The 9,289-nt window shown below is 47.4% G+C and overlaps 1 long non-coding RNA gene across 1 annotated transcript; it reads right to left on the reverse strand.

Annotated features, from left to right (window-relative positions):
- Positions 1–3,667: 3,667 nt before the first annotated feature.
- Positions 3,668–9,078, reverse strand: LOC119088321. The gene is made up of 2 exons (XR_005091953.1): positions 8,167–9,078; positions 3,668–4,572 (listed from the first exon to the last, which is right to left on the reverse strand). It is a non-coding gene; the product is annotated as an uncharacterized LOC119088321 (long non-coding RNA).
- Between the last annotated feature and the right edge of the window lie 211 nt (positions 9,079–9,289).

Consider the following 9,289-nt stretch of genomic DNA (forward strand, 5'->3'; position numbering starts at 1 on the left):
GTGCTCTTAACTGCTGAGCCATCTCTCCAGCCCCAGTCTTCAGTGTCTTTTCCAGAGAGTTGAATCCTGCAGGGGAATCCTGCTAGAATTTACAAAAGGAAAGGGAAGTGATCATGGCATACCATTACTGCAGCCTGCTATACACCTTATCCAGCTGCTGCTGCATGCCCTGCATGCCCTGCATGCCCTGCATGCCCTGCCAAAGTGGCTACACCTTGGGATAAGACGTTTCTTGTATTGTAGAGGGCAGAGAGAGTGATCTCAGGAAGTGGTGTTTTCTTTTTCCCCCTTTACCAGGGACTCGCACTTTTGTCCAAGCCCTGTCTTCTCAGCCGACTGGAGACTTCTCCCTTTTGTGTAATTATCAAGCAGTACTGGAGTTCTTCCACAGCTCCAGCGAAATCCCATATGGGAGGGGACATAGCCTCACCTTGATGTGGGGGATGTGTATATCTCAAATATGCATCCTCAAGCTCAGAGCTCATGGGGAGCACCGAGATAAAAGGAGGAATCTCCAGGCTTTGGATTATGAGACCACCTGCTGGCACTCTCACATCTCCAACTTTACCCAAACTTCTCATGCCCCCAAGTTCCAGTGTTGTGGATCAGCTACAGCCATCTAAGACCAAAAGAGGTTTGGAGAGAGAGCAAAGGAAAAACCAGACAGGAGACAAGCCAGCCAGCAGTCCTCACTTAGTGCAACTGCACAGAAAACGCTGAAAAATATTTTAAGTGTTTTCAAAGTGCTTGTAGATATTAAAGAGCCAAACCATCTGGGCGAAACATTCTATCACTTTTTTTCCTCTTGCTGGGGCACTAACTTTGAACTGGAAAAAGCTTACCCTTGCCTAAGTTAACATACTGTGCACTTAACACCTCATTCAAAATTCCCAAGCATCTAAAGTTTAATTATTAGTAAGATGGATAAGTACATAGATATTAATATTTTGCTGTTAAACATTAGCCCATATGGCTTGATGGGGGGAAGGGTCCTTCTCTGCCTACACTTACTCCCCCATCTTTCCCAACTTCTTGCTGAGAGATAATTCCCTTCTAGTGCCTTCTCCCAGCCCTTTCCATGTCCTTCCTTTTTTAAGTAGCTCAGTTGCTCAGGCTGGGGATCTGATTCTCTGGGGGTGCTCTCCTATCCTAACCGATTTCCCCCTTCTTGTCTTCCTTGTATCATTACATTCTCTGCTCCTAGTTGCCCAGCTTTTTATTGGCATCTAGTAATCTACCAGGGGAAATGTTTTTTGGCAGGGCCAATTAGCCTAGAAAAAAATATGTATTTAAAAATTTAGATATTCTGATAAATGCAGACTAGAAATAGGGTGAGAGTGCATCCAAGGATGTTCAAGGTCAGTTTCTGGAGATTCAGAGGTCACTGGAACACCTGAAATGTCCCATGGGGCTGACCAGTGAGACCACGCCCTGCCCAGGAGGAAGAGCTCTAGGAAGCAATGGGGAGAGGCAGCAGCCGTTGTCTCCTGCCCATCTACTGTGTCAGAGAAGGAGGCAAATCACTGCTCCCCAGTATTTTCCCATGAAGAGCTGGAGCCCAATTTTTATGTGAAACCTCCAGATTGCTGTATGCTTACCAGGATTTTAAAAGTTGTTTTAATTCATTTTGGATGATTCAGATGATAATTCATGAACATCCATGAACAGATACAGTGAGCTGCCAACAAGCAACCCCTAGCCTGGAAAGTCCCTGAGAAGTGGGTCGGTCAAGTCCTCGTGATAAGAATTGACGTCAACCTGTGGCTCTTTCTGTGAATTTGGTTTTCAAGCAAACTCAACAGAGATTTGCCTGCCTGGGGACTCTCTGCTCTCTGGAGGCTGGCCATCCCTGGGCTTATTGCAGCTGCTGGTCAGGGGCAGATCAAGCAGCCTCTCCAGGACATATGATTCATTCTTAGGTAGCCTCTTGGCCATGCCGGTTTCTAAGGGGCCTGTGTTCTCCCCTGTCAACTTGAGCAAAGGGCTAGGTATATCATAAACAAGTAGGTGGGAAACTCCTTCTTTCTCACAAACATTTTAAATAATCTCATCTTCCTTGGATGGGTTTCTTTTGTTTTGCTTTTGATGCTTTTTAGATTTTTGTGTGTGCGTATGTATGTGATGTGCACAAGTATATGTATATTTGCATATGTGGGCACAGTGTGAGTGAATGCACATTCATATGCCTGCACATACTTGTAAAGGTCAGAGTTGATGTCATGTGTTTTTCCTGATTGCTTTCTACTTTACTAACTGAGGCAGGGTCTCTTACTGAACCCAGAGCTTGCTGGTTCGGCTTGCCTAGCTGGCCAGCCCTGCTCGGGGTTCTGCCATCTCTGCTTCCCAAGTTCTGGGGTAACAGATGGGTCACCACATCCACCCAACTCCACAGAGGGTGCTAGGGATCCAAACTCCAGTTTTCATGCATTTGCAGTAAGTGTTTTATCCACTAAACCACCTTTCCTAAACTAAGCCCCCCTCCCTTGTTTTGAGGCAGGATCTTACGTCAAACATACAGCAATCCTCCTGCCTCAACTCACTGAGTGCTGGGATAGCAGGCATGTACCATCACATCCAGCTCTTCTTTGTTATCCTTAGCTTGGACTACAACCATCCTGCATTAGGACGAACCTTATGAATGTGAACTGGATCAGCCAAGTTTTCACAGGTAAAACCCCAGTCCTTCCTTTAACATGAGACACTGTGCTACACAACCTAGATCTGCGTCCAGACCACTTGCAGTGAGTGTCTGAGTGCTCCTGCTGATGCATGAGTGCTGCCCGGAGCAGCTTCCTACCCCTTCTGGACTTAGGTTGTTTGAGGTTGTCTATAAGCATAGCTAGGCACCCCTGAGATGAGATGCCTTCTCTGGACTCCCCAATTGTTTCCTTTGGGCTCCAAGATACAGTTCCATTTTAGCTTGCTATAGTCTGTCTGCTGCAGCCAGGAGCATGTTCTGTGCATCATCTAGGATTCAATCAATAAATGCTTGAACCCAAATTTTGGGAAACAGAATGAATGCTTTCTTGCTACCCAGGCTTCAACAACATCTTAAAAAGGGAGGTGGGGAAGGAAAGGAAACAAAGTCCTCAGCATCTTTCGTTCAGCATGGAGGGGCAGTGCTGGGAGAGACCCTGGGAACTGCTTGTCTATGATCAGGGCTTGCTTTTGTCTTCGAGTCCTTCACTTGTTCCGTTATCACCGACAGTTGGAATTTTCCTCTTTTTTATACTTTGGAAGGTCAAAGACTTTGATCTAATAAAGTGTATGGCCTTGAGAGATGAAAGGAGAGAGGAAAGAAGAAATACACACAATTATTTATTTAAAAGACAGTTTTTGAACATCCAGATGCTGGGCCTCAGCTAGGACAAGATCAAGGTAATAAAGGGGTATGTTTGCGGCTTGCTTTTTAGTGGTATCAGGAGAATGGGAGGTATAAACACAAGATGGGGACCAGAGAGATGGATCTGTGGTGAAGAGCACTTGCTGCTCTTCTAGAGGATCTGAGTTTGGGTCCCAGCACCCACGTCTGGAAGCTCTTTACAACCAATGTCTGGCAGCTTCTTACAGCCACCCGTAACTCCAGCTCCAAGGGATCTGATGCCCCAACCTGGTCTCAGAGAGCACTCCCACCCCACAACGGCACATATAAATAAAAATACATTAGAAAAATCACAAGTTGTTTTATATGGTGGTGAGTGCTATGGAGGGTTGAAGATACAGGGGAGAGGAGAATGACGGGTTGCAGTCTTAAATAGGATAGTTTGAAGGATGGGCACTGCAGGCGAGCATTCCAGGAGTAGACAGAGGCCCTCTCTAGCAGCAGGATTAGGAGGGCTGACTGGAGATGGAAGACTGAAGGCCAGGCAAGGACTCATCTTTACTTCTAATGGATGGCAGATCCTGGATGCCCTGAGTGTCCGTATGTCCAGAACGGCTAGATCTTCACAAAGACTACCTCATATACTCTAAAGACCTTGTAAAAAATGAGGTCTTCTGAATCTGTAGTAAGTGAGGGAGCTAGAGATACTCTGTAGCTGCTCCAAGACTCAGCCTTTTCCTCTATAAAATGGGAATCCTCTAAGCCACATGGAACTGAGAAAGTGAAGTGATGGGGAGTGAGAACACAGGACCTTCTTAGCCTAGCGCTGGAGGAACTCGGTCAATGTTCCTGTGCTTTCCCCTTCCAGAGTCACACCGAACTTAATAATGAAGTCAGCACCACAACGAAGATCGGTTTATCCACACACTTCGTGGACTGTAACGTGCTCTGTCTCCTCCCCTTCTCCACGCTGCCCCTCCTCTCTAATTCAGTTTCTCCATACCGAGCCTTGGGTCTGCGCTCGAAGGCAATTACCTGGTGTGAAGTTCTGTATTGTTTCAGAGGCGTTTTTAGACATTTGTTGCCTAACTCGCTTAAGTAGAGCACATGTTGGGGACTGCATCGACCCTTAAGGAGTGACTTGATGTGATGGCAGAGGACAGGGTTCCATGCCAATGCCCTGTTGGGTTTGACCGCACGGGAGACTCGCTGAAGGAGGCAGTGCAAGTGCCCCGAGTGATCTCAAGTTTCTGAAAATGAATGCAAGATATAACATGTCAGTCCTTCCCAAGCATCCTGAAGTGATTCTGCCTCTCGTATGTCAGCCTTATTATTTTATAATTACCTTCTGACCTTTACTGACTCTGACAGTTGTGAGCCTTTAAAAAAGAAGATTTGAGAATATTACCATTAGGCAGTTGCCTAGAAACAGGGCCTAAAATACATCTGGCTTTAATAGAAGAGCTAAAATGAGTTTTCATTTTTTGGCATTGTCTCTCTTTTCTCTCTCCTCTCCTCCCCCCACTTTTCCCCTCTTTGTTTCAACCAGCAATTGCAACAGAATTTGTCCTTAATCCCTTCTGAACCATCTGAAGCCAAGGTACCCAACGTGGAGAGCAATTCCCCAACAGGGGAAGCTGTAGCAAGCCTGGCTTGCTATTGTGAAACCTAATCCCTAGCCTAGATACTTCGAACGTACAGAATCGATACTGTCCAGTCAGTCATCACTCAGGCAGCTTTGGCTAGCACTCCTAAGAATGCTTAGGAGGACATTCCATTTGTCTCTTCATTAAGGCGTGTTCTAACGGGGTTTGCCAAATGGCTACAGGCATGATTTTCTGACCCATAAAAATTTCTATTCATCACTCCAGTCCTTCTTTCCAGCTGTGTCCTCTCCGCTCCTTCCACCCCTTTTATCACCACAGTGTACCATCATTCCTCCCTAAGGACACTGCCGATGTAAGCCCTTATCACCTAATAAAAAGGCAACAAGGGGAAACAGAGCCTGGCCTGTGTCTTCTGCATCTGCTGTTGGAGTTCAGCTGGTAGAAAAGGGCTGATTGCTGAGATGCTTCTGGTGGTAAAGGTAACTAACACCCGGGCCTACTAGGCTGGGGGTGGGGGTGGGATGGGATGGGGGTCCAGAAGTCTGCAGGCCTGGTCTAGGACAAGCAGTGCTGTGAGGAGTGTGTGTTGGGTGAGGAGGCTTGAGAAAACAGGGCACCCAGTTCAGATGAATCTGGCATTAGTTTCGGTGACCCCATTTCCAGGCCAGGCTGCTTCCACACTTGCCTGGTCATAAGAGCCACATGAGGACTTATGGAGAATACTAGTTTAGAGCTAGTGAAGTGGCTCAGTGTTTAAGAGCTCTGGATACTCTTGCAGAGGACCGAGGTTTATTTCTCAGCTCTCGTGTGGCTGCTCACAACCATCTGTAACTCCATTTCCAGGGTATTTTACACCTTCTTTGGGTTTCCATGGGCACCAGGCATACAAGTGGTGCAAAGATTACATATGCAGGCAAAACACTTATACACATTAAAAAAAAATTAAAACAGAAAGAATACTGATTCCAATTTAAGGACAGAGAAGATGGCTTCATCAGGTAAGTTTGCTGTGCAAATTGCATTCTCAGAACCCATATTAAAAACATCAACAACAGCAAATGGGTGTGGTGATGCAAACCCAGCACGGGAAAGGTACAGCCAGACTGGCCATATTCACAAGTTCTAGTTTAAGTGAGAGATCCTGTCTAACAATAGGGTGGAGAAATTGAGGAAGATGGCTGACACAGACTTTAGGCCTCCATATACATGTACACATGTTGAGTCCAGCTCGACCTGTTGAACGGTTCTGAAGGGGGGAGTGTGGAATTGGGAAATAATAGTTATGAAATATAGACATAGATGAAAAAAAAGACAGAGATACAGGATAGCTTTGGGAGGGCTCTGGGTCAATACCACAGACACCTGAGTTTTAGTACTTTATATACCCAAAGTAAGTGGGGGGGAAGACCTCTCCCTTTCAAGGACATAATGGTTCAAGGTACAAAGTACAGTCAAGTGTAAACACCTCCTTAGCACTCAAAACATTTGGTGACCATGCCTTATGGCAAAACATCTTGTAATTAGGCCTTGAGGTATAAGATATCTGGTAACCACACCTTTGGCCAAAACATCCTATTATGCAGCCTTGCAGGGGAAAACAAGCCCACACTCTCTGACCTTGAGTCAAGATGAAAAAAAGCCACAATTGGAAGGTCTGGGGGTCTCTGCCCCCCCCCATTTGGAGAGAGAGAGAGAGAGAGAGAGAGAGAGAGAGAGAGAGAGAGAGAGAGAGAGATTTGAAGCCTTCTTGTTGAGGATCCCTGTTTAGTAGCTCTGGCATGGAATTTAGAAAACACCCTTTTTTTTTTTTTTTTTTTTTGGTTTTTCGAGACAGGGTTTCTCTGTGTAGCTTTGCACCTTTCCTGAAACTCACTTGGTAGCCCAGGCTGGCCTCGAACTCACAGGGATCCGCCTGCCTCTGCCTCCTGAGTGCTGGGATTAAAGGCGTGCGCCACCACTGCCCGGCAGAAAACACCCTTTTAAACAAGTAAGCTGGTGATGCCCACTAGAGCCCGATCCATCTAGAAAACAGGCCAATACAGCAGAGTCTTGGTGCCTTTCAGGGTGGACAAGGCTTCCTGTGACTTTGCATGTGCATCTGCCGCTTCTGTCCCCAGAGTCCAGGTATATGACCAGGCCTTTGAGTGTTGCTCCACACCTATCCGTTGGGCCATATGTCCTCTCCATGAGGCTTCTTGTGTCTGAAGACTCTGCTCAGGCTCAGCTCTGCTGCATTTCTGGAACATTCTGCTTTTCTAACAAGGACATCACTAACCAGTGCTATAAGTACTAACCGGTCACTATCCCATTCTCTGCTTTTTCCCCCAGCAGCCTCCCATCTCCCACTGCTCAGCTGGAATGGCTGCGCTGGAAGAGAAGGTGACTGTGGGTGCTGAAGTCAGGCAATGCTCTCCAGAGGTCAGACTAGAATCAACAAAGGGAGTAGGCGCTGAACATTTTGAAATAACTCACCCGTTGTTGGTAGTGCCTCAAGATAGCCGCTGGTAAGCCTGGGGCCAGCCCCACAACCACCCTTCCCTAGCCATGGCTCTGTGCAGTTAACTCAAGGAAGCCTGAATTGGTAGTCTGAGTTCCATTCCTAGGCCCACCAGACAAAGTAAGAGTCCCTGCAGCATCTGGCGGGTGTGCTGGTTAATACAGGAATGGGTCCGAAGTGCTCCAGCACAAGAACTGGCACTTATGGAGTGATGGGTGTGGCATGTGCCATGCGGGCGCTCTGCCAGGCACTGGTTACACCAAGCAGACTGACTAAAAACATCCCCAGGGGCCACTTTTGACAAGTACCAAAGTTATCAATGTCTAGTGACGACTGTTTCATTTGTAACCTTTAACCTCTCACATCCTCTAACCTGCCCCCCTCCAGTGTGTGTGTGTGTGTGTGTGTGTGTGTGTGTGTGAATATTCGTGTGTCATGGCACAAGTGTGGAGGTAAGAGGACGCTCTTGAATGTTAATCCTCGCCTTCCGCACTGTACCTGGCTCTGTGTGGGTTCTGGGGATTTGATCTCAGGCCCATGCCCTTGTGTGGCAAGCACTTTCACCCAGCCATTTCCGCTGTGCCTGACCTGGTGATTCTCAACCAAACCCCAGAGAAAATGTCACTTTATAGTCATCCTATTAGTAATGCCTCTGTGGCTTTACCACACTTCCAGTTTGAATAAATAAACGTGGTTGGGCAAAACACCCTGGAAGATCTTGCCTGTTGTTGTATTCCTACCTGGCAGCTTCTGAATCCTGGTTTCAACCTCCCTGTTAAGCGGAGCCTGTTCAGGTTCGTGTGTCAGTGAAGTCAGAGGAAGGTGACAGCTAGCCTCTGGCTCCTAGGACAGTCAGGACAGTAGGACAGGAAATTGCCCCTTTCTCCTGGTCTTGTGCAGAAGACATATTAGGAACTGAATGCCCAGGGGCAGGGGTGGGCCGGTGACAGGACAATCCAGGCCTTCATAAGCTAGGCTCTCCCTATTGGAATGTGACCTACTAGTCTGGACACAACACGCAGACAGTACTCATCTGGATCTCTTCTAAGGCATCCATGCCTCTTCAGAGCAGGTCTCCTTTAAGTGAGAGCAGTGAGTTTAGGAGCTACACAGGCAGACTAGCAAAGCCAGTGCCCGATTTGAAATACCCTTGCTTGGTCCTGTCACCCGAGACCATCATTTGAGCGTACATGTCAGAAGGACTTTGCACCCGACATCTGAAAGAATTCTAAATGCCTGAGCTCTGTGAAGCAGAAACTGTCCAAGAATCTTTCTTCCTTCTCCACACGGATGTCTCTGACATGCCGAGACTAATGTGCCACCTAGCTGTTTCTGATTTTTTTCTCTCAGCGATCACTTGGCTCCTTCAGCAATTAGCTCTAAATAGACGTTCAGTGCCACCCACCCGAAGAGCAGTCCTGTGCGAAGGGAACATGGCTAAGCTGCAACTTCCGAATTCTCTCAGGAGAACCCATGAGCTCCATTCTGAGAGACCAGCAGCCTCCGTGATGTCACCTGCTGAATTCTTTGTAAGGGCTCCAAGGCAAATCCAAGGGGAGCTTGGAGCCTCAGAGAGAACTTTCGGTATTTATTTGGGGGCTAGAGCACCCATTTCTGGAAGAGGACAGTTTTGAAGGAGACGGTGTTATGTAACCGTGCATCAGATAGCGCCACCTCCAGTCTTCCTGCTGAAGGAGGGGATCTTGTCAGCGTGAGCAGGCGGCAGCCTCCTGCCTGGTTCTTCCTGTTGCAGAATTGTTTTGATGTCAGCCCATGGCGGGGATAGGGAGCCAGCACAGCTCTGGGATAAGCGCTTCCTCATGTGGGCTCTGCCAAAGGACAGGCAGAGGTGTCTACACCCCC

Source organism: Peromyscus leucopus, chromosome 7 (assembly GCF_004664715.2).
Source record: "Peromyscus leucopus breed LL Stock chromosome 7, UCI_PerLeu_2.1, whole genome shotgun sequence".
Lineage (NCBI taxonomy): Eukaryota > Metazoa > Chordata > Mammalia > Rodentia > Cricetidae > Peromyscus > Peromyscus leucopus.